The 25,369-nt window shown below is 46.5% G+C and overlaps 1 protein-coding gene across 10 annotated transcripts in view; it reads right to left on the bottom strand.

The window, feature by feature from the left end:
• Positions 1-21,257, bottom strand: part of NCOA1 (nuclear receptor coactivator 1) — a 200,161-nt gene extending 178,904 nt beyond the window's left edge. For 9 of the 10 annotated variants that reach the window (XR_002101533.1, XM_019537220.1, XM_019537226.1 and 6 more), the window contains exon 1: positions 21,086-21,257. The gene's annotated coding sequence lies outside the window, so the exon portion shown is untranslated. Of the gene's footprint in view, positions 1-4,282; positions 4,294-21,085 lie in introns of those variants that run through there. The other variant, XM_019537222.1, reaches the window with a different exon arrangement.
• Positions 21,258-25,369: the final 4,112 nt, after the last annotated feature.

Below are 25,369 nucleotides of genomic sequence, written 5' to 3'. Positions count from 1 at the left end.
TACTTGACCGGCAGGAGTGAGCATCCTCGACTGTGGGGATTGCCGCCAATGACGATTGCATGTGCATCCGTAGCAGGAAACAGCTACAGTACGGAGACACATCGCAGGTCAACCGTTGCACCGTGCTGCCTCTAGTCAGGGATGAAAGAAGGTGAAAGCTCCTGTGTAGGCCTGCCCAAAGAAGGCTGCACCTTCCTAGAGACTCAGAACAAGGCAGCGACTGGAAGGAGTCGGTATGCGGGGGGCCTGGCGCGGCGCGGAAGCTGCTATCTTGCTCTCGAGATTGATAAGGGTTGTTCTGCTCCAACTCCTCCTCTAGTTGCAAGGAGGGCCTTGTGCTTGCAAACAGGATGCAACCACTGCAGAAATACCGACGTAGGTCTGCACTCGACCTGGTACAACAGCTCTGAAAAGCAGCGTTTGCCCAGATGGCCTGCAACGATAACCCAGGGATGTAGTGGGGGAACAACTCATTTCTCACTAAGGAAGGAGAGGGAAGGTGGCAAAGTGGCACAAACTGCTGAGGGGGGAGTCATTTCCGTGGCTCATGTTGGTGGAACGTATTTTATGCTCAGAGCCACCTTGTTCCTCCCTCAGTCCAACCCATGGCTTGAGTACAGAGAAAGAGAAAGCCAAACTGCCCATCTGTTTTACTCCGTCCATAAAAGAGAGCTGCCAGTAAAGAGTCTGTGGTCTTGACTTCTCTCCTCTCTCTCCAAATCCACAAATGCAAAACATTTTCAGCTAGAAATGCTTTCCAAGCACTGCACTTGAGGGAGGGGGTTTTAGCCCACAGGCCTTCTAGAGTGAAAAACAAGTTTAAGGGGAAAAAAAAATAGCAGGCCCTTTTGTATGGGCCAATCTCTTCCCCAGCACTAAGCATCTTTAGAAAGAGCGGTTTATTTTGCTCAAGGAGCAACTGGTACCATTTTGTATCTGGTTCACCTCCAAGGCAGTGAAAGAGCAGCACAATACGGGTGCTAGAGGTCCCCCTCTAGCAATATACTTAGCCAATACACCACTTACTATTTTTTGCTTTACCGTAGCAAGATAGATGTGCTGCTTCATTATATAATTCTACTTACATTTTGCTTTAGGCTTTCTCCTTGAAACACACTGCAGAGAGCTCATGAGCTGTAGCCTGAACTCAGCAACAAAGGCTGCTGCGCTAGACGGCTTACAAACTTACAGGCACGGAGAATCCGCTGGGAAAGGCTGCAAAGAAATGAAGTGATTCTCTCGCAGACAAAATGAGATACGGCTTCATTTTTCTACCATCTTTCCGATATGCTTCCCCGGAGTTCAACAGCAGCAACGAGGAAAAGAAAGGGAAGATGCACATCGGCAAGTCGATGTCGCGATGGAAAACCGTCCGTGCGAAGGTCCCCGATGTCGATCCCTACGCCGCTTTCTCCACCTGGGTGAAATGGAGATGGACCGCCGGCCCAGCGAGGATGACGGCGGTGCCAGGCGGCAATGGATCAGGGCCGCGGGGCACTCGGTGTGCAGTCAGCTCTGTGACCACCACACTCGTCTCATGAACAATTTTAACTAGCCAGATAACGGTTTCTCCTCTCTAGCATCTCTGAGCCCGAACTTGTGACCGAAGAGACACCTAACCTGACCAGATGTGGTGGAAGCTGACAGTTTAGCCAGGCTCGAAAAAGGGATTGGACACGTGGTTGGAGGAAAGGGGCATCCATCGGTACTGAGCAGGGAGTGAGGGGCACGGCCTCTGCATCAAACCTGCTGGACCTTCAATGCTGGAGGCTGCAAGGGAGAGAGGAACGGGGGAAACCCCGCTCAGACCCAAATCACTCTCCCTTTGGCATCCGTTCCCTGCTGCTGTGTGGCACCAGAGACTGGGCAAAATGGACCTATGGTCTGACCTAGTCCATGGCTGTTCTTATCTTCCTAACCTCTGCCAACGGGGACTTGTTTTGCGTTTGCAAAACTGTACTAGACATCAAAAGAATAGTAAGGCATACAATACAGGGAATTCAGATAGCCTCCTTCCTCCTCCCCCAGAAAGCTCTGGACAGAAGAGGGGGTAAAAAAATGAAGCTGTTCAACAGCATCACCATGTACAGGTTACGGGATTGACGAAGGGGGAGAGGGATGGGACCAGACAGGGATGCAAGCCACGGCCTCACCCAAGTACTGGAAAAAAAGTATGCAGCCCTAGTTAGTAGAGCTGGAAGATTTTCACCCTGAACACAGGGCCTGTATTAAGAGGATAATTACCCTGGTGATCAATTATATCTTGATGCATGGTGGGGAGCACTGAGGCCACGGTGACTGGGACCAAAAGAAGAGCCTGTTTCATCCCAGGAGGGAGGGACGCACTTCTACAGCATAGGAGGGGCAGGTCAGGAGAGTTCAGTCCCTCATGGAGGAGTTGTTAAGCTGAACTAATTAAACTCTGCAGTCCTTTGAGAACCGGGGAAGGGAAGTGCTACAGAAATCGGTCCAAAGCGGCGTTACCGAATCAGATATTAATAGTGGAAAAGATGCGAGATTACCTGCTGTGTTGGCATGGAGGCCACGAGGTACATTTTGCTGTCAACTGTGGAGGTCCTTGGTTTTGCTCATTTACAAAGTGGAGGGGGGCATTCCTTAATCAAGGGGGAATCCCACCCCGTGGCACACGCCACGCATGGCCAGGGGTGCCAGCGTGGACCTACCAGGCTGCCTAAGCCCCGTGCTGGCTCAGTGCACAGGGACAAACACGCCCCTTGAAACAACCCACACGCAGTCACCAGACAAGGCTTCTGCACAAACACTGATGACAATCATCGTTGGCTTTTTTGCACGCCGTGCCAAAAAAAGCATCTCTGCTTCGTGGCCTCGAAGCAGCTGTTAGCGCGCACAGACTCTTGCGCTCATCGCTACAAAACACTCCCGCTGACAGCATCGGCACTGCTAACACACAAACATGGCACTTCACAGAGAACGGCAACACTGGCTTCTGCTCCATTAAGCGCACAGGGTGGGGGGGAAATCATCAATCTTCGCAAAATGGAAAGATGGACAGAGACTGGGATGGAAGGAGAATGCTCAAGCGACTCGAGACGCATCACGTATAGAAGAGGAACTATGTTAAATCCTCCACTAATGGTACGTAACGCTGCCCGAAGTTAACGGCGTCTGTGGTACAGGGGTAGACGAGCATTAGAGCATGGGCACAAAATGGGCAGACTGCTTCATCTGCAGCAGACTTGTCCAAAAGCAATGACATCTTGGAAAGAGGAAGGATTCCACCAAAAAAACCCATCAGGTGGCTAGCCATCAGGTCATCCAGAGGCAATCCAGGTGGAATTGCCCCCAAAAGTCTACCCCAATTATCTATTTGCAATCGCTAGGTGGTGGAAAAAACCACAATGTCCCTAAAATTATAGGATAATAGGAAAACAGCATCAAAAGAGAGCTTATAAGGATATCAAATCCAAACCTCTGCTCAAGACAGGATCCTCCCTGACTACACCACCGCAGCCAAGCGTCTGTTCAACCTGCTGTTGAAACGTTGCAGGGATGGAGGCTCCACTTCTCCAGACAGCTTCTTCCAAAGCCAGGCCGCCGGCATGGTCACAAATCCCCAACAGAAGTTTCCTCTGCTGCAGCTGAAGGCCACTGCTCCTGGTGCTGTCCCCCATGGCCACAGAGAACCATCCATCTGCATCCTCTCTGCAATCGCGCTTCAGTCTTTGAACACTGTTATCAAATCCTCACTCAGTCTTCTTTTCTCCAGGCTAAATGAGCCTAGCTCTTTCCGTCCATCCTCATCAGTCCTACCTCACAGGCCTCTAATGATTTTTGCTGTGCTCTGCTGGACTCTTTCCAGTCAGTCCACACTTTTCTTGAAGCGTGAGGTTCAAAGCTGGACAAAGTGCTCCAGGTAAGGTCTCCCCAGTGCTCGAGAGAGGAAGAATCACTTCCCTTGATCTGCAAGTGGCTCTCTTGCTAATGCAATCCAGGATGCTGTTGGCTTTTTTTTCCCCCTTGAACATGAGCACGCTGATATTGGCTCATATTCAGATTATGCTCTTCTATAAACCTCAATCCCTCTGGGCAGTACTGCAGCTTGGCCAGTCATTTCCCAGGCTGCATTTGTTCATGCAGTTATTCTGTTTCAAGTGCAGGGCTGCACCTCTCCTTGTTGAATTGCATTCGATTGACTGTCGATCATTTCTCCAGTCTACCTCAGTCCTCCTGAATCCCAGCCATGACTTCTGGAGTAACTGCACCCACCTTGATGTCATTAGCAAATTCATTAAGCATGTACTCGATTCCAACATATAAATCACTAACAAGGATATTCCATAATACCAGACACAGGACAGACCCCTGGGAAACTCCACCCGGTATCTACCCCTCCCAGGTTAGACATTGAGCCACTGAAGACTAACTGGTTGGACCTTCGTGCCCAGTGAGTACATCTGCACCTTACAGTACTTTCATCTTTGCTGTATTTCCTTAGTTTGTTATGAAAATGTTGTTGGAGACCGTGTAAAAAACCTTGCTAAAGTCAAGGTGCATCCCATACAGTGCTCCTCTCCCCATCTACAGAGCCTGGCACCTTTGGTCAGACACGACTGGCTCATACTGAATCCACGCTGGCTATTCCTGATCACCTTATTTTCCTCTAAGTGGAGAAGGGGCTCCTTGAGGACCTGCTCCATGATCTTTCGAGATATCAAGGTCAGACTGACTGGTCTGTAATTCCCCAAATCCTCCTTTTAACCCTTCTTAAAGATGGGCATCATTACCAATTGACCGGGTCCTGAAAACACAGGCACTACTCATATTAGAAATGACCCATTTAAGTCAGAATTCCCCAGGGAAGGAGGAAAACATCTATTTACTCAACAACCTGACCAAATTTCTTGGAATTTGCTGAAAAAGATAATCTCCCACCACAAAATGGAAAGGATTGAGGACTTTCTTCAAATACTGAGGCTGGAACAAACCTAAATTGCTGCCCTGCTAGCTGGTTATTGAGCAAAAGTTGCAGACTTCTGCAGGCCAGCTGCCAAACGTATATGGGCATCAGATCGGTTCTTCCTGAAACTGTAAAAATTCGGGTGACAAAAAAATGTTACTTTAAGAAGTTGGTGAATCTGCCCATAACAAAATGAACAAATAGGGTAAATGAAGAAATACAAGATTAGCTGGTATCTGTTCAATTGGTAACTAGGCAAAGTCAACAGCTCACAGGGTTAAACTGCAGAAGAGCCAAACATGTGCATTGAATTCATACAGCTGTGCGCTCCAGAAATCCTACACGGCCCAAACAAAATGGCTTTGAGAGCTTCATGTCACGTTCAGACTGCGCAGGACCCCTTGCCTATTTTCGACTGTGCACTATCACGTTATTATATAAGTAACAGCTTTGCTGCTGTTTGATGACTTTCCCTCCACTTAAACACTGTGAAAAGAAGGTGATAACGAAGAGACTGGCACCATGTTACACAGCGTTACAATTAGCTACCATAACGCTAAGTGAAAGATTAATATCAGATACTTCCTCCTTCAGGAGCAAGTCGCCTGTGCCACCTGGATTAGCTACTGTCAAATCCCAGAAAGTTGTATATCCAGAGGTCTTTTTCTTAGGGGCTTCTGTTTCCTACAGAAACAAAGCCTATGTCCCCAAGCCATCACCTAAGCAATTTTGGACTGAAACCGCAAAGGTCTTTGGAAATAAGTGCAGAATTTGGTTCTGAATTACTACGTTACTGGTGGGCTTTTCAGTCTCAGAAAACTGTTGCAGCCAGAGTCAGCAAGCAAGACGAGGGCCCCAGTAAACTAGACTACAATCCTACTAAACATTTTAATTAACACATACCAAAAAATACTTTGTGGCAGGTAGTACCCCACAAACTCATAAATGCATTAAAAGAGACCCTTCCCTAACAACCTACATAGATCAGAATCACAGAAAATGAGTGTTGACGGGATCTCAGGAGGGCACGTCTAGTCCATCCCCCTGCTCCAAGCAGGACCAGCCCCAACTACATCATCCCAGCCAGGGCTTTGTCTACCTGGGGCTTCAAAACCTCCAAGGATGGAGAGTGCACCACCTCTCTGGGGAACCTGTCCCAGTGCTTCACCACCCTCCTGGTGAGAGAGCTTTTCCTAATATCCAACCTCAGCTTTCCTTGCTGCAGCTTGAGCCCATTGCTCCTTGTCCTGTCGTCTGCCCCCACTGAGAACAGTCCAGCTCCATCCTCTTTGCAGCCCCCCTGCAGGGAGGTGGAGGCTGCTATTCAATCCCCCTCGGTCTTCTCTTCTCCAGACTAAATCAGCCCATTTCCCTCAGTCTCTCCTCGCCAGTCCTGTCCCCCAGCCCACAACCATTTTCATTGCCCTCCGCTGGACTCTCTCCAGCGTGTCCACATCCTGTCTGTAGCAGGGGGCCCACAGCTGGACACCGGATGCCAGATGTGGCCTCCCCAGTGCTGAACAGAGGGGAAGGATCACTGCCCTCGATCTGCTGGCACCGCTCCTCCCAACGCAGCCCAGTATCTGATTGCTTGATTGTGAAATGGCAGATGAAAATTAGTCTCACCATCAAAGCATCAATTTCTTCACTGATTTGTTCTTAGAAATACCATCAAATTATATAATGCTGATGGTTTGTCCTCCTTTCTCTCCCCACTCTTCTTCTTTTTTTTAAAACCATGCACATTCTTCTCTCAAACAAGAATAAGTTAATACTGGCTTTTATTTACACTGCTAACATAAGCAACCTTCTTACAAACAAGTGCAAAGCTTGAAATGGGCCAGACCAAGTTGCTGTAAGATCTCCTCTCCAGCTGTTGTTGACGGGTGGATGCCCTCCTTCGACTTCTCCGGACACTTTGGTAGCTGCCACTGGATAGCTCATCAGCACACTAGGAAGTATTTAACACTTCAATTAAAATCTCAGTGTTGTTCATTGGAATTGTTTATTGTATGTGTGGTGCATGGTGTTGATGATAGATGGTTAAGCACTACACCGAGGTCTTTTTAATCCCTTCGCCACTTCTCTCATCTGGAAATGATCTAATCCTTGCTGACATCTGGAGAGCTCTCTGTCCCTCGTATTTAAAATGCACAATCAGTTCCCCAACTGCTGAAATCAGATCGTTCAGCTATTATTACTCTGTCAAATGCAAAGCCTTCTGTAGCATTTGCAGACAAACCTAAGAATTATCACTGTACCCTAACACTAGACATTGGTGAAATGGTTCGGTATAGGGGTCATCAGCCTGCTGCCGGCAGCATGACAAGTGTCCAAAGCTTGAGTGAATGCGCCTTTGTGAAATAAAAACTCAACAACCGCTAATCACGATGAAGCATTTTCATCTGCCATTTCATAATGAAGCAATCAGATATAATGGAGGTAGGCGACAGCTCGCACCCTGGAAACGATACAAAAGGGAAGAGGAAGCAGAGCAACTTCAACCACACACGCACACCCCCGCTCTCACAGCCCCCGTCCCCATCCCGATAGAGGCAGTCATGCTTCGATTCCCAGAGCTCAAAGCCAAAACCAGACAAATTCAGGCTAGAAGGCAGGCACACGTGTCATGAACTGCAGTAACCCACCTACAGACCTGGCAGATGGCAAGCTTTCCAACCAAGACCCCAAGTAAAAGGCATCCTTCCCAAAGGATCACACAGCTCTATAGCACCAAGATAAATAAGTTTATGTAGTTTTCCCCTATAAATCCCCAGTACTCAACTCTGTCTTCAACACAAACAACTTGTTTGCCTAAGACCTCTCTTCCCCCAAAATATCTCGTGATGGGACTGGGTACCCAGCATTGAAATTTGAGTTTGTCTGCTCCCCCACGCTGGCACTGGTGGCTGCACAAGAAAAAACTCAGCCGCAGGATAGTACTTGCATGAACAAATACTAACTGGTGACAGAGTTAGTTAACCGCAGCCTAACAGGGCTGTAAATGTAGATACTGCGAGGTTTACTGCGGAGCTAATTCAGCAGCTCCGCAGTTAACGTCTCATCTCCACAGGCCCAGTACTTACTTTCGTCTTTGACTGAGCACTGTAATTGCATCACTTCTCTATCTTCCTGATAAGATGGACCAAACCCATCCAGCCCTTTTAAACTCTTACTTGAGCCCTTGAACCATTTTTCTTTTTTCCCCACATCCCAACCAATTATTTTCAAACATGGACTTTGGGATTAGACCCTGTATTCCAGCATCAGTCTGTCCGGCGACAAATACGGGGATTGAAAATCAGCCCCCTCCTCCCACTCACTCCTCTCCTATTTATCTAGCCAAAGCTTGCACCCTTTTTGCCGCAGCATTGCTCTGGGAGCTTTGGCTCAGATGCTTGTCTGCTGTGAGGCCTAGACGCTTTCCAGAGCCACGGCCCAGGCAGTCCCCCCCTCTATAAGCATGGCCTGCATTCCTCATTCCTACATGGACAGCTTTGCATTTGGCTCTATTAAAACTCTCTGTCTCAACAGGCCCAGATTGCCCAACAGTTGGGATCGCCTGCGCTTATCATCGTTTGCCGCATCCTCAGCCTTCGCATCGCCCGCGAGCATGGTAAAATATTGACCTTATGTAAAAGTTGTACTGTAGCTCGAGCAGAAGGTATGGATTTGGTGCAGAAAATACTAAAGGAGGATCTCTGGGATTCCTGTCATGCAGGAAGTCTGAACACATCAACAGCACGGTCTCTCCTGGCTTTAACGATCCGTCTATTAGCCACGAAGCTGCAGGGGAAGGAAGGTGGACAACCAACTGCAAGCTGGTGGGGGGCCGGGCCAGGCTTTTGGTCCGTTTGGAGCAGTCAAACCCACAAGGGAAGCAGAGGGCATCGAGCCTGCAGCTGACTGCTGCATCGGGGGAGTAGAGAGATTATTGTGCCCTCTATGCCATGCCCTAATACTCCTTTAACTCACAGACAAAAGGTGCGCCTTGCTCCGTTCCTGATGGCTACAGGAGCGACTTCTCCAGGCCAGGATTCAGAGGTGCCATGCTGAAGGTCAAGGGTTCAGACCCCACTGAAGGGACTCACTCGTGGAGTTGCTACCTATGCACAAAACTACAGCACAACTGTCCTTTAGGATATAGGCTTTCACTTGACACCACCTTTTTGACTGTGGTGTCCTTCTGTCGCTTGAATTGGAGGTAAAAACTATCCTGGCTTGTGCAGCAGCTCTTGGAAGGATAAGGACATCTGCAGAGTTACTGCTGCATGATGCTACAAGGCATGACATCACTATTTCCATAAATACTCCAGAGCTTTTTACACAAAACTGGAAAACCTTCCAGTGCATTTACGTTGCCCAGGAGACGGTCAGCAGTTGCAGTTTCTATCTGAAGATACGGTCATAGGGAAGTAGGGCTGGAAGGGACCTGCACGGGCATCTCACAAGGGTCTCCTGCCCAAGACAGGATCAGCCCCGACTCAACCGCCCCAGACAAGTGCCTTGTCCAACCTGCTCTTGGAAACACCCAAGGATGGAGAGTCCACAGCTTCTCTCGGTGGCCCGTTTCACTGCTTGACCACCCTCAGACTCAAAAAGTTCCTCCTAATCTCCTAGTTTCCTGTGCTGCCGCCCGAATAGATAAGAGCAATGCAAACAGAGAAGCAGCCAGGGAAGTTTATCTATTGCAGAGTAAGTTGCTTTTTTTAAAGGAAGATGCTAGAAAATTATTAAGGGTCCTGCCAGCCTGGATCAGCAGCTGCTTGTTTTTAAAGAGAAAAGACAATATAAAATAAAAACAGTGCAGAGGATTAAAGACAATGCTGTCCAGTGCAAGAAAAAAAAACAGGAAAAAAATTCACAAAAGTCTGCAGATTCAAGTCACGTTTTATTCTGATGCCTTATTCCACCCTTTAATTAAATGAACAGAGGGAAATAACTCTAGTCAAGTGCAAAAGAAAATATATACGAGAGGAGAAAGGCTGAAGAATGCTTCAACTTGCACTTGTTTTAACATAAGCATGGCACCCAAGAGGAAAGTGGAGTTATTCCTGATTTGTACCACTGAAGTGAAAGAAGAGGTATAGCATTAAATGTACCAGCATCTCTTTCCAAGAGGAAGTTGGGATTTCATAGGTTTCATGTATTTTCAGGGTCGGAAGGGACCTCAGCAGATCATCGAGTCCGAGAAGGATCATATATCCTCATTTGTGGCACCTTAACTAAGCAGTAATTAAGCTGTTAAAGTTTTTCATGTGTCACTTGGACTCAGAGGGGTTTCGGATTCTCTTGCGGGAATATAAGCCACCCTTGCCAAGTGGGAGGAAACAAGTTGAGTCCCCAAAGAGCGTAAATGATGTCAGGGTGGAGGGAGAAGCGCTGCGGGTGCCCGGCAAAGGCCACGAGCCTAGGTGACGCTCAGCCACAACGGCGGCCCAGGGAGTCCTGACATCTTGGAGCAGGAGCCTGGCACAGCTGCCCACCCAAAGATATTGTTCTGGCTTCCAACCGCTGTTTTATCAGGAAGGTGTCAGCTTCTTCCAAGATTGCCAAACAGTCTAAAATTGGCTACCAGTGAAAAACATGTAGAGCAGTTGTCTGATCATTTATGATGCAACAGAGAAAGGTTCCCTCTACTAGGAATTAATTGCATTAAACAAGGCTGCAGACCACTTATGTGATTGCTAACAATATTTTATCCTGCTACGTAAGAGCTGATGAGAAGCAATGAAGGCAGAGATTCATGGGCCTGGATCTTATTTTCTATGCATTTTTGCAGCTCAAAAATATTTTTGTTCTCATTCAGCCACTGTCAGCATCAGTATGTCTGTCTGATAAATGTGAAGGGGAATGTACACGGCTAATTAAAAGACTCCTTTGCAACAGTCAACTCCCTTGCCTATAATGCTCTTGCTTCTTGGGGCTTTTTTCCATGGAGCAGTTTCTAGGTGGCATTATGTATATGTCACTAATTTGAATTCCTAATTTGATACTCCTGTGCAATTAACAGTTAAAAATGCTAGAGGATTTTATCTTGACATTTGTTATCTTCTCAAATACATTTTACCCTGTTAATTGCATTTGTTGCTCTTGAATCTGTGCAGCTACATTTTCACAGACCCAGGTCTACATTTTTCCTGCACCTCTGCAAAATCTTTGTGGGTGCATTAATCAAAAAACAAGAAAATATTCAAAATGAAGCGTGCAACTTTATTTACTTGCTATTTCCAGAAGTGTTCACTGTTCGAGTGTCAGGAACATTTAAAATCTCCTTTCTAATATATTCCTGCCGTTTGCAGAATTTTATCCAGACATCTAAAGAAATGATTTTCCCTTCAGTTGTTACATTCAGAGGTGTGTGGAAATTGCTCTGGTGCATAAATCTGTGGCTTTACATGTAATGATAAAAGATTTGTCATCTATCTGATGTGCTGTTACTTTGTTATTAAAATTTACTAATTAGTCTGCTTTTCACTCTCTGCCACTTGGGCTGGGGGTGGGAGAGAAAGACTTTATTTCCCCACAGGTAAACTCAGTCCCTCTCAGCAAACGGCTCGCTCTTCTAATAGGAACGCACGTTTCTCCCAGGTGACGTTTTGATATGAAGCAGAACAGGCAAGAGGGGCAATTTTCTTTTGATTTCGAAATTCATGTTTTAACTTCTCCAAATGTATTTGAATGTACATTTGCATGCAGCTCGTCTGCAGCTGTGGCTTGTCGTGGCACTATTATATAAGCATATGCCCTTCCTTCTCTCTAAAGAAACTCTAGCACAACCAAGTAAAGTAGCCAGGGGTGAGGCAGGCTGCCGCCATGCTATGGCTTTCATGAACCTCATGAGAACCTCTTTGGAAGTCTGCAAGGGAAGTCTAAGGTTCTTCATGAATAAATTACTAGAAGTTTGCTGACTATCCCCAGCGTGGTCTCACCTCCTGACAACAGCGAAACAGGCTCTCCTGATCCTTAAACTCATGCATCTGAAATGAATCACAGAATCAAAGAAAATGAGAGCTGGAAAAGACCTCAGGAGGTCGCATCTAGTCCAACCCCCTGCTCCGAGCAGGACCAGCCCCAACTACATCATCCCAGCCCAGGATAAAGCACGCCTGGGGACTGGCGATGCTGGAAAAATGTAAACAGTGTGCAGAAACGCATTGGAAGTACAATTCATTGTTTAAAACAAATGGAATAAAGTCATGTTAAATAAGTTACCTCTACATGTAGGAGGCAACAGGAAAACTACGGATTCACCATCCGTCAACACTGCTATCAGCAAACCCAGCTCAAATTCAGCCCTACATAGAGAGTTAAGTACAAAGCCTTACATGCCACTTAATTCCCCACTTGAACAGGCAGACAAGGGGCTTTGGGTAAATCTGACATCTTTTGTTAAACCAACTGAAATAGTTGAAAAATTCTTCTTAGCAAGCTTTCGGATATAAATACCTTTTGTCAGGCTGAGGAAGCATCTGCAGTTGGTGTGTGCTCCACCAGATGTTGGTGCATGTCTTCGACTGCAGATGCTTCCTCAGTCTGATGAAGGGTATTTATACCCAAAAGCTTCCTCAGAAGAATTTTTTCAACTGCTCAAGTTGATTTAATAAAAGACAGCGAATTTACGTTAAAAACCTCGTCTGCCTATGTCCTTAGACCAACACGGCTACAACTTACACCACTTGAACAGGGCATTCAGCTGTGCGTAGATATTTTACTAGCCCTCCACACAGAGAGACTCTGACCCCAAAAGGGCACTGATTTGAGCCAGCAGGGTACAAGACAATCTTAAGGATCCTTTATCCCCATACTTTGAAAGGTTGATTGACATGCCAGCTTCTCAGACAAGGCAAGAAAGGCGTGGTCAATTTAGGTCTTCCCTTGCCACCAGGACAACCAGCAGAAGAAATGCTAGTTAAAACTAAGCAAGCTGCAGACTCGCATGCCAAGCCACCAGGTCCACTGCGCCCCAACTAAGTGCAAGGAGAAGAAACTCGCTTACCTGTATTTTCTGATTTTGGAAAGTAGTAAGCATTACTACGGGATGACCGAGGCAGCCACCCAGCTCAAGGCCAAGCCATGGAACTGAGTCAATAGTGGACAGTAATCACCTCCCTGGTCCTCAGCCAAGAGCCAAAGGCTTCAGCTGGCAGTCCTTTTCTACCCCGGAGAATGCAAGAGCACAATGGGCATGCCTACACTGCTACGGTCAGATCCAGGACTAGCATCCTGCGCTACGCCCCTGCTCCCGCACGTGCCCAGCAAAGCTTTCAGGCTCCTTTTCACCTGTGCTTATTGCTGGCACTCGCTGCCGTAGTAAATTGGCCATGCTGCCCGAAGTCTGAACATCAGTCTGTGCCAGGCGTGAGCAAGTGGGTGCAGCGCATTTCTCAACAGCACTCCCTCAGCTTGCCAGGAAAGCAGCCCAGACATGCCCGATGATTCCCAGCTCTGCAGGGAAGGTGAGTGGGAAGTGGCTATTAAATACAGACAAGAACTGCAGGCAGGTGAGGTTCTTCCAGAAGCAAACAGATCCACAGCCTGAGGACAAAAGGCCCCAAAGACAGGTCTAAAACACTATTCCCAAATAATTTACTGTGATGCAGCAGTCACAGAGAGATGGCACCTCCTTTGGTGGCAGACCACATTCTCAACCCAAAGTATATGTTTGGAAAATTTGGAGACTCCTCACCTCCCCCTGTGTTTCTGTATTACTGAAGAACAAATCAAAACCATGCTCTGAGCACTAAGCCTTTTTCTTCACTGGTAACTAAAAAGCATGAACAAACTCCCTCCAAACCATGCATATAAGCACTTTTTACTTGGAGTCAGGTCCATGATCTCCTGGAGATAAAATAAATAAATAAATAAATCACCATAGGGCTAATTAATAAAAATCCAAAGCACTGAGCTAATATAGCTAACAGCCTTCAAAGCCACTCGGGGCAAAAAAGCACAGGCTTGTCAGATGCGGTTCAAAATGCAGAAGACAGTAGTTCTCAACGGCCAAGGAACACACTGCCTAATAAGTCCAGCATGAAACTATGATCGAGGGAAGTAGGCCCTGCAGAAGTACGCATGGTCTACTTGTGGGAATGGGTGAGCCCGCAGTAAGACAAGCTTGTTTGCAAACTGCTTCTTGTTTCAAGAAGGTTCCCTTTGAAAAGCTTTTGCACCATATTAGTAATACTCACGAATAGCTAGCTAGTCCCTGGAGAAACCTGTCAGTGTCCCCCAAAGCCACGCGCATGATCAGAGGTCAGGAAAACAGATCTTACGATGACAGGCTGAGAGCCATGGGACTCTTTAGCCTGGAAAAGCGTAGGCTCAGGGGTGATCTGATGGCCACCTATAAGTTTATCAGGGGTGACCACCAGGATCTGGGGGAACGTCTGTTCACCAGAGCGCCCCAAGGGATGACGAGGTCGAACAGTCATAAACTACTACAAAACCGTTTCAGGCTGGACATAAGGAAGAATTTCTTTACTGTCCGAGCCCCCGAGGTCTGGAACAGTCTGCCAGCGGAGGTGGTTCAAGCACCTACATTGAACACCTTCAAGAGTAAATTGGATGCTTATCTTGCTGGGATCCTATGACCCCAGCTGACTTCCTGCCCTTTGGGCAGGGGGCTGGACTCGATGATCTCCCAAGGTCCCTTCCAGCCCTCATGTCTATGAAATCTATGAAAGCCAAAACCACAGGTGCTGGGCAGAAGTCAAACCTGCCGGGGTGATCACAGCGTACTGCAGGAGACGGCGGGCTATGGGCTCGGCCTGGAGGGAGACAATAATGAATTCCCACCCGCCAATAAAGGTGATGGCTGGAGGCCCAAAACCTTAATGAGGTGCTCAGGAAGGAGTCAAGGGAGCAGCTGATTCAAACTGACAGAAGTAAAGATATTCCCTCTCCTTCCCCATTGTTTCACCTATATGAACTAATTTATGACTTACTAGTATCCACAGAAAGAGCTCACACAGAAAATGCTACATTCGGTGAAGTACACCAAATCATTAAATCCAGAAAACTTGATGGATGGATTTAAGCATATGGTTTTCAATGGCCTGATGCATCATCTTTGTTAGTCCAGGAAGTAGAAATTCCTTGCGGGGAGCAGAAAACCCAGCAGACAAAGCATCATTCATTGTCCTGTAGGACGCCGATTATGACTTTGCCTAAACCAACACGTAAACACACATTTCATCCAGTCCATTCTGCACAGCAAGCTCTACGCAAAGAGGAGGGGGCGAAATAAAGCCACAGATTAAACTTCTCAGACCCAGCCAACCATTCCCGATTTAAGCTTTATGCTCTGTTAGAGCTTTTTGGACACAAGCAGTTTTGGATCCAACCTAGTGTTTGAAAAGCTGCATTGCCTTAAAAAAAGATATAATTAAGAGTCAAAAACATTTGATAACTACAGCTGCTGAAACACCCAAACAAAATGGGATGTTGGTGTCTTTTGTCACCTAAAGGGTGATCTAGCTGGAGGGAGCTGGGAGGGACCTCTGAAGATCATCTAGCGCAGCCCCCTGACGGAGGCAGGATCATCCCTATCCGAACCATCCCATACAAATTCCTGCTCAACTTATTACTAAAACGACAGTCAACCCTGTCATCAAAAGACAACACCTGAACCCTAGAGAAAAGGAAGCTGCAGATGCTCGACAGCTTTCTGAAATGCAAGACACATCTGCCTTGACCGTAGATTTTAGGTACTCATAATTCAAATCTTGGAATTTCTGCTGAAGCAAGTAGTTTCCCTCTTGATATCTGAAATCCCGTAAGATTTCTCTCTACCTAGCCTTGAAGCTTTTTTAACCTTTAAATACAGCATGGTCACCTCCAAGTCCTACATGGGCAGAAATAACATGTAGGCAAAAAAAGTGGCCAGATTAGTCTCACTGCTGAGCTATGGACTGTTGCAAAATCAAAGACGCAAGTGCCTTTATCTAGTTTACGCATGAACACCTCTAATAGTGTTGCTTTAACAACACCTCTTGACAAATTATTCTATTCTAATTCCAATTAGATCTTACTGTCGGAAATGTTTCCCTAATACGAACTCCTGCCTACCGAAAGCTAACTTAAAAAAAGAAAACAATTTTCATGCCCCAACCACTGATGAACTCCTTGTGATTTATTTCATCAAAAGGGTGGCCATAAATTCCATTTTAAAAATACACCCATAGTTCTTATAGATTTAAAATGCACCCATAGTTCTTATATTTTTATCTTGAAAAAAACAAACAAACCAAGCAATGGCGATATCCTTTTTCACAAGAGGCTCCAATAAAGAACATCTGCAGAATCAAGACATCCCAATTTCCAGGCATGGGTGTTTTTTCCTTGTTGAAAATAATTCACTCTGGTCGTTTAGAGGCATTTTTCTTTTCCCGATAGAAGATGCTAAGTTTTGCACCACGCTTATTAGCCACATCCAAACAATGCGGCAGACAAATCAGGCATCCCCATGTCTCTCTGACAATGCACTTTCATCCAGAAGCCAAACGCATGACTTGTGCACTACCTCAGTCGTGTGAAGACGCTTTTCGGGCCTTCAGCACAGGGTGCACTTCGTCAGAAAGAAGAATAAGAGCGAGGGGGCCAAATCCCTAGACCTGGGAAAACAGCAATAGCTCCTACTGGGAGTGACACCCAAGGACACCACTGATTTTGAAAGTAACGGGTGTTTCTACACGTGCTCCAGGAGGTGGCGGGTGGCAGTTTAATTAGAGCCGCTCCGAAAGGCGCTCTAATTGAAGTGCCTGGAGCATCACATGTGCCAGTGTCCTCCTGCTGAAATCTGGTGATGGGGCACTTGAACTTAAGCTCATTCAACGAGCTTTACTTCAAGCGCCCCCACTGCCATTTTTCAGCGTGGGAACGTGACACACATGACCCCGGAGTTCCACTGGAGCGCGGTAACGACCACGTTCCAGCAGACTCGATTAATCAAGTTAATTAATTACAGCACTTTGGAGCAGCCTCGATGCATGTGTACAGGCGCCCGACATTATCAGCTGGAATCCCTCTTTTGATAATGCAACTTTCAGAGCACGACGCAAATTTCTCGTGAGCCTCTAATAAAAATACGAAACGGAGATGTTTTTCAGCTCTATTCACATTGAATAATTCAAGCCTGACTTCCAAATCTTGGTGGATATAGAACAGTGTTTTTTTTCTTTTAAAACAAATGGTTTTCAATTACTTGTTTTCAAACTAGACTTTTTTAACTGCAGAAAAGTTGGATGTTTTTAGGCCCTTGGGAAAATTCTGATGAGTAAACTAACAAGGGTAAAAAACATCATGTCCTTCAGCAGCCAAGTTATATGTCAGCACTACTTTTTCCTCAAAATGGTTTTTCAAAAGATTGCTTAAAGAAACTGCTCAGTGTTAACTTGCCCATCCATTTTAATACATTTATTCTTACCAGTCCTGCCTGGAGGACCTCCTGACTTTTGTCATTTCCATTCCTTTACCAACTGGAAAAAAACAACGTTCTTCAAGAGTAACCTGGGTATTGCACTGCTCCACTAAAATAAAGTTGCAAATACAATAACCTGAATCTAAAAATGAAACCGCTGGCACGTTTCGTTTTACATCTACGTGTGTGGCCAGGAAGTTGTAACCCCTTCCTCAGCTGAAGGCCTTGCTGACGTGACACATGCCTTTGTCACAGAGACTGTGTTATTGCATTTATGTTGGTAGCGGTGTCTAAATGAGGCTGCATTTTAATTCTGCTGGGAAACTGAGCTGGTGACCAATGTGACAGCTCGCTTACGAAGTGGAGCTTCCCATCTCACGTTTGACAGCAGTGCTCTGGGATCAGCTGGCCGTGGGCAAATCCGGGGGGAGTTTAGTTTTTGTTCTATAAACTGACCGGATGTACTTGACCCACGGCACCACTCGCCCACCGGATACTGCCACGGGTCCAGTGGGGCAAGGCACGATGGCTCCCGCAGTCTAGAAAACACAGACCTGCTGGCTACGTTTTCCCTGGTCCAAAATAAACGAATTCTTCTGACCTTGTGGACAACCTGTAAAGACACTTTACCCAGGTTTCAGGAATGGTTTCACTGGCGTGTAGGGAACTGGATTTGTGTTTTCTTGTTCCTGAGATCAGCAAGGGCCTGCATAAATGTTTGCTCGTTAGCATGATTCTGTTTCAAACATCCCCCCGACTGGCGCTCCTGCTACGACTCACAGGCTGCAGCCGCATGTGCACAGACACTTGTTTCTCCAGGGACGGTAGTGGTGGCACACCGTGCCATTGCTGCTTGCTCCCGGGGAGCGTCTGTGCCACACGTGCTCTGGTGCGCGGCCAGTTACCCCAGGTGAGCTAGGGGAGGCTGGGGCCAGCAACTGTGCCGGCCCCAGTAGCCTTACCTGACGCCCTGGGGACCTCCCAGGTCTGCAGGAAGCCTGGTCAGCAGCCAAGGCATGGCTCCAGCCAGCCAGGCTCCAGTATGGGGTGGCATGGACTGCAGCCACGTGCGCCACCCCACCTTTTTTTGGCATGGGTTTTTTTGACCACAGGATCTCCCTGGGTCAAAAAACCCCCGTGCTGCAAGACAGCAGTGTGGGGAATGCCTGCAGGTGCAGTGTGGTACTGCAGAGGGGTCTGTGGCACCACATACCACACGGCTGCGCTTGTCTGGATGCGGCCATAAAGGTGCTTAGATGTCTAAAATGGGACTTAGATGCTTGACCCAGGGGTACGAGTTACAGAAGCTCCATCTAAGTACTCAGGAACCCTCCAGGTACTTAAGCATCCTATGATTGTTCTGCCCTTTCCGCCCAGGGCCCCAGCTTCAAAACAGGAGGACGGCAGATAGTGCCCCGCTCCCAGCTTAGCCTCTATTCTGGCAGTCAGAGTAGTCTCCGGGCGGCAAGAAACATGGCTTTGAATCCCCTCTGCACGCAGAGAACTTCTTATGCCAGAAGTCAGCATCTCCAGCATCTTGCCAAATGAGGCAGTGAACTCTAAGGCAGGCTGTGAATCCAGTCTGATATAAGATGCCTAAGTTAGGGCTGCAGGAAAGTGCCCAAGTCCAAAAGACAGCTGGGATCCCTCTTGTTACCATTTCCTACTGATGGCTGGAAACGCTCCTCTGCTTGTGCTAGCTATCGCAAGCCCTATTCTTCGGGCTTGAGACCTTCCATTAAAGCACAGGAAACAGGCAATGAACTTCCATTTGCGAATTGCACGCCCAGAGCCGGAAGCCTCAAGTTAAGTGCTGGAAACCTCATCATCATGGCATAAGTCTCTTGGTGAATCTCATCCTTTGCAGTTTGTACATATAATATTAGGACAGGTTTTTTAAATACATTTTTGCTTGCTTTCCTCCCAAACATATATTTTTCATTTTTAAAAAAGAGTGAAGTTGTTAGGGGAAAAAAACCCGATCTATTGCTCTGCAAAACCCTTACTTGTGTTGCTTATTTTCTGAAGAAATCTGTTAGCATGAGAGAACAGGGAGGTGAAAACTGCTCAGAGCTGCGGGGTGATAACGGCGGCACTAAGTGCTATTATCACTGAATTCTGAGCTGCTTTTTTAATTTAAAAAGGCATTCAAAGGAATGTCCTTGAACTTAGTGACTAACCAGAGAGCTACCTTTCTTCTTTGCAAAGGGAATTTAAAACTTGACAGATGAATCAAATGGAAAGCATTTCTTATTTTACTTTCTTTATTGTAAGAGCAAGACCCTCAATGGACTTGCCTAGGGGCATCTAAATATTATTACCCCCACCCCCGTATTACAGAAAGAGAAACTGAGTCCCAGAGAGTTTACGTCAAAAAAGTAGGTCAAAGGAGCTGTCCAGAATACACGCCCGACCTCATTAACCACCTACTAACCCACAGACATCCCTCCATAGCAGGGAAAGCAGCCCAAGGAAAAGAAACAGCAGCACCACACTGCTAATCAACTCCTGGAGTTTATTCAACTACAAATGTACAAGCAAGGGCCAGTCAAGACAGCATCCAACAACCCAGGACTGTCAGTTTACATTCCAGCGCTACTTCCAGCTGGCCCTGGCCAACAACCTCTATTCAAAAGCACCTGAAGAAACTCTTGGAGACCAAGACGCCAACTGTGTCATACGAGGAGTTGCAATGCAAGCAGTACACTGGCTCACCTGTAATTACAGCTCCGGGTGATTTTTTTCCTCTTTTGCATTGCGGTGTTTACAGCTGCTGTTAGGTTTACCACTCTGCTCATTTCTAAATGTATTCTACTGCCTCTCTGAAGTCCCCACCCTATTACAGCAATTTCCCCTCCATATTTAAGATGCAGCTGGCTGATGGCAAGCTACAAAAGTGTCCAAGCCATTACATGCACCAGGATGCTGAATGCACCGTTCTTCCTCCAGTCGCTGTATTAGTCTGTGCTATAAACCACTCAAGACTTCACAAGCTCGAGACCTGGGAAGCGTGTGCACTAGACTCAAGTCGCCCATTAATCCTGGAATGCTGCACTCAGACAACTGGACTACTGTTACCTAGAGCTGGGGATCTGACCGGTCAAATAAAGTTCAGTCACTTGACCAGTCAAATATTGGTCATAAATTGTAAAAAAAAGAAATGCTCAAATACTACATAGGAAAAGCACAAATTTTCCATTAATGTGTCAAAGCAATGACAAATCATATTTCTGTCAAGAAAACGACAAAAAAATGTATTTTTTGTGTGTAAAATTGCTATAATCTTTGACCGGTCAAAAAAACAGCAGTCATTTGATCCATCAATTGACAATATTTGACGGGTCAATTGACCGGCTTGCCAACCCTTATGTTAACTTGCCAATACCACGTCCTAGGCTGGAACCCGCAGTCTCTGTACTTCACGCAGCAACTGTGGCAACCAGCAGTTCTGATTTCCAAAGCCCACCCAATCAACCTGGTTGATCTCAGAAGTCATTTCATTTTTATGAGATTTGAGACTGAGTTTGCAGCTGTCAGTGCAACACAGACGGGCCGCAAGTCTGATGCACGGAAAGCAAACCCAGCAGATGCAGAAGGAAGAGAAAAGCAATGACTGCAAATAACTGGAAGGGCTGAAATCAGTTCCATATGAAGAGATACCTCCGAGAAAGGTTTCTGATGGGGACCCAGCTTATGGTATGAAGGGAGCAGGCCTGAAAACTTACCTCTACCTCCCCAGAGGTGGAAGATGACTCATGGGAAAAACTGGATTCTTCAGTAAATTAAACAGTAAAGCAAAGGAATCCTAGAAGTTCAGCAAACACAAGCATTGATCTTCCATGGGCCGGCTTCAAATGAACTCTCCCAGCAGGGGACCACCATCAATTACCGAATTCTGGAGAGAAAAAGCCAGACAAGCACTTTGTTTGTGTTACTGCTTCCCAATTAATCAAAGAAAAAGATTCAAACCTTCAGCAGTTTAAATGAAAAAGTAGCAATTTCTACCAATGTCATTAACTGCACATTGGCCTTATTAATTTTACACGTACGGAGGCAGTTTGGTTTTGGTTGAGATACAGAAAGACTCAGCCAGCCAGCCTGCAATATCGACATTTAAAGGCCTTAGTCCTAAAGATATTCATCGTAAGGAATGCAAGTTTTACACTCCAGGAACAATTATGCCTGTAGCAAATGCAAGTCCAGACTCTCAACAGATTCATACTTCAACTTCTTTCCTGACAGCAAAGAAAATCCAAAGCAAAAAGCAGCAGGTCTCGGATCAGGTCGCCAGGCATCACCAGCATGACACAAAAGACGACACAGACTGCCACCAGAAGGTTAAGTTGGTGCTAGTGATCTCCAGGCCTCGGAGACGTGCCTGGAGACAGTCTCACCTCTATTCACATCACAGGGCTTAAGGGCGACTTGTCAATGTGACAGGTCCAATGATTCGAGCGTGAACCTAAAACACAGGAGACCCGTCCCCCAGGTCCAAGTCTCGGCTCGCCCATGGATTTCCTATGTGACCTTCAGTAAGTCACTTTGGCTTCGTGTCATGGTCGCCCCTTTCTGAAACGGGGATAAATACGTCCCCCCCTCCTCGCAGGGTTGTTGCAAGAACAAATCCATTAAAGAGTGGGACGCTCTCAGAGACTACCGTACTGGCTGCCATATGTGCCTACTCTGATACCAAGTTACAAGCTCCCCAGAGCAGGAGCAAAAACAGGAAGGAAATTGCGGCTCTCCACAGCACACTTCCGTGCCCAGGTTTCTAGGGCAGGATATCACTTCCCCACTTCCTCACGATAGCTGTGTCCTAGTGTCCTAGTCCTGTCTGTCGTGCAGGCAGCAAGCCAGGCGGTCCATACCGTGGTCTTTGCAACGCGCCTGTTGAGAGCCCAGTACATCAACACCATCATCTCCAATTGCTGAGTCTAGGATTAAAACAGCACTGGCAGACCCAGGGTTGGCTGACCTCCACCAGACCGCTCCCATGATATGGCATTAACCGGCAATGCGTATAACACCTGAACCCACAAGACCCCGAATGCCCCAAAAGCAATCATCGGTATAGCCGGCTAGAACCGAGCAGAGCAGGGAGAAACGATTGAGGAAACGAGGAATCGTTGCAGAATGAGCTCCTGGATTCCTACAAAGCTGATTCCCCAAACCCATACAAAAAACGCAGGTGCAATGGATTCAAAATCCATCTTAGTTAAAAGGAAAGAGGCGAGAGGAACCAGACCACACAAAAACAAACTGAAAAACGATGGAAAAAGGGGAAATTCACAGCATATGGGTGATGGATAATGGAAGCTAAAAGAATTAACTATCAATGGCCAGTCAAATTAAAGACAACGGGCACATCTACACGAGACGCTAAATACACAGTAGCCTAATAACACTGCACAGGAGCGTGCAGGGCAAAAACTGTGCTAATACACTACTGCGCAGTAGTATTCGGCTACTGTGCGGTAAGCATCACAAATACTCACGTGCTGGTACTAGTGCGCAGTAACTGTAGTTACTGCGCATTAGTTAGTACTTCATTAAGCAAGTACTAAACCAAACATGCAGTAACCACTGTGCATTAATGAACATGCAGACATGCCCAATAAGAGCACATTTTAAGCGAGCAGCCGAGATCAAGTATATACGTAGGTACATCTGGAAGGGTAACAAAGAAAAAAAGAAATGTTCACTGGATCTTCAGATCCTGTACTTGGAAGACGGCAGAATATGTATCCATCGGATAAGAAGTCATGAACAGAAAGGTTTACCAACTGTAACCAAAGAGGATGTCAGGTAGCGCCTGATGAAATTTCAATTTTTTCAGATCAACAGGCCCCAAATAACTTAAGCCCACAAGAATTAAAGGAGTCACCTATGGTCCTCTTCAAATGTTAATTTTAACAAATCTTGGAAAACTTGGACGAATTCCAGAGTGTTAAAGAGGACGGCCAACACCACTCCTGCATTTAAAAGAGCAGATAGGAGGAGCCGGAGAATTGGAGCCCAATTAGCCTGATATCAATCCCAGGCCAAACAAAGGAGCAGTTAATTCAGACCATGGACAAAGAATTACAGGCTGTATTTAGAATTAACATTGGTCAACATGCTTTTAAGTAAAGTGGGTCTTGACAAATAAACCTATTATCTTTTTTTATGTTTTTTTGGACTCGTTAAAGGCCTGGCTGAACAGAAGCAACTGTGCCAATACAGCAGACTTGGATTTCTCCAGTGTTTGACTTACCAACAGATGATGTTATGATTTAAAAAAAAACCCACCCTTGCATTATACAGCACTAACAGGTCACAAATTCTGTGGCTGGCTAACTGAGAGATCTCAAAACACACGGCTCAACAGAAAGAGATCAGTGAGCAGGGCCGTGTTTAGCAGATTCCTCACGAAGCACATCACAATCCACTGCTACTTAATCACTATTCAATACAGTTTATCATGTATTTAGATAAAAGATTTACTAGTCAAGCCTGCAGCTGGCACAAAAGACTGGCAAGGCAGTAAATCATGAAAACAGGTTGCTGTTCGAGTCATCTGTACTACCTCAGTCAAATGATCGCAGTCCAACAGAAGGTATCTTAACACAACCCAACGTGAGAGAAGAGACACCTAGGACCTACAGGAGGGCAAATTCAGTCTTGAAAAGGATGCGACTCAGTAAAGGGCCTTCGGGGTCACTGCAGGTGACCCCAACCCAACAGAAGTTCGGAGTGCACCGCCATGACACAAGAAGTTATTAAAGCTCTTCAATCCATTAGAAAGGGGAATGCTACATGCAAGAAAGCCCAATGACTCGGCACAGCATTAGTAAAGTGACTGCTAGAATACTGTGACTAAATATAATGGCCATATTTCAAGAAGCTTAGACTCAGAAAATAAGGGTTGAAGAGACCTCAGGAGGTCACATCTAGTCCAACCCCCTGCTCCAAGCAGGACCAGCCCCAACCACATCATCCCAGCCAAGGCTTCGTCTACCCAAGTCTTCAACACCTCCAAGGATGGAGACTCCACCACCTCTCCGGGTGACCTGTGCCAGTGCTTCACCACCCTCCGAGTGAGAAAGTTTGTCCTAATATCCAACCTCAACTTCCCTTGCTGCAGCTTGAAACCATTGCCAGGGTTCAAACTATGCTCTGACTCGGCACGGGGCACAGCTGGAAGGAGCCACTACCGCCACCACCTGAGCTGCTTAGAAAGGCGTGGGGCAGGCTGTGGGCTCTCATCTCTTATTGGGGGCTTAAACCCTGCCCATTGCTCCTTGTTCATCACCTGCCCCCACTGAGAACAGCCCAGCTCCATCCTCTTTGCAGCCCCCCATCAGGGAGGTGGAGGCTGCTATTCAGTCCCCCTCGGTCTCCTCTTCTCCAGACTAAATCAGCCCAGGTCCCTCAGCCTCTCCTCACCAGTCCTGTCCCCCAGCCCCACAACCATTTTTGTTGCCCTCCACTGGACTCTCTCCAATGTGTCCACATCCTGTCTGTAGCAGGGGGCCCACAGCTGGACACAGGACTCCAGAGGTGGCTGCCCCAGTGCAGAAAAGAGGGGAAGAATCACTGCCCTCGATCTGCTGGCACCGCTCCTCCCAACGCAGCCCCGGATGCCGGCAGCCTTCTTGGCGACAAGAACACACTGCTGGTTCCTGTCCAGCTTCTTGTCCTCAGTCACCCCCAGGTGCTTTTCTGCAGGCCAGTCAGCCCCCAGCCTGTACCAGTGCATGGACTCTTCTGTCCAGGCTGGATAAAAAATAAACAATTTAAATAAATAAATAATCAAATTTTTAAATTTAAATTCCATGTTTTTATGTAATCTGTTTTTTTTTTTAAGATGCTTTTTAAAAAAAAAAAAGAAACTTATATAAAGAGAGTTTTGATTTCAGATATGCTAGAACCTAAAGATATCATCCTGGAATAGGGATTATGACTTCTAATTATATACCATTTTAGATAATATAGTCATGTAACCTTTTTAGAAAAGTTTTATAAATAGG

Source organism: Crocodylus porosus, unplaced genomic scaffold, assembly GCF_001723895.1.
Source record: "Crocodylus porosus isolate Cpor-Errol unplaced genomic scaffold, CroPor_comp1, whole genome shotgun sequence".
Lineage (NCBI taxonomy): Eukaryota > Metazoa > Chordata > Crocodylia > Crocodylidae > Crocodylus > Crocodylus porosus.
Note: the sequence above shows the minus strand (reverse complement) of the source record. Positions and strands in the feature narration are given on the sequence as shown.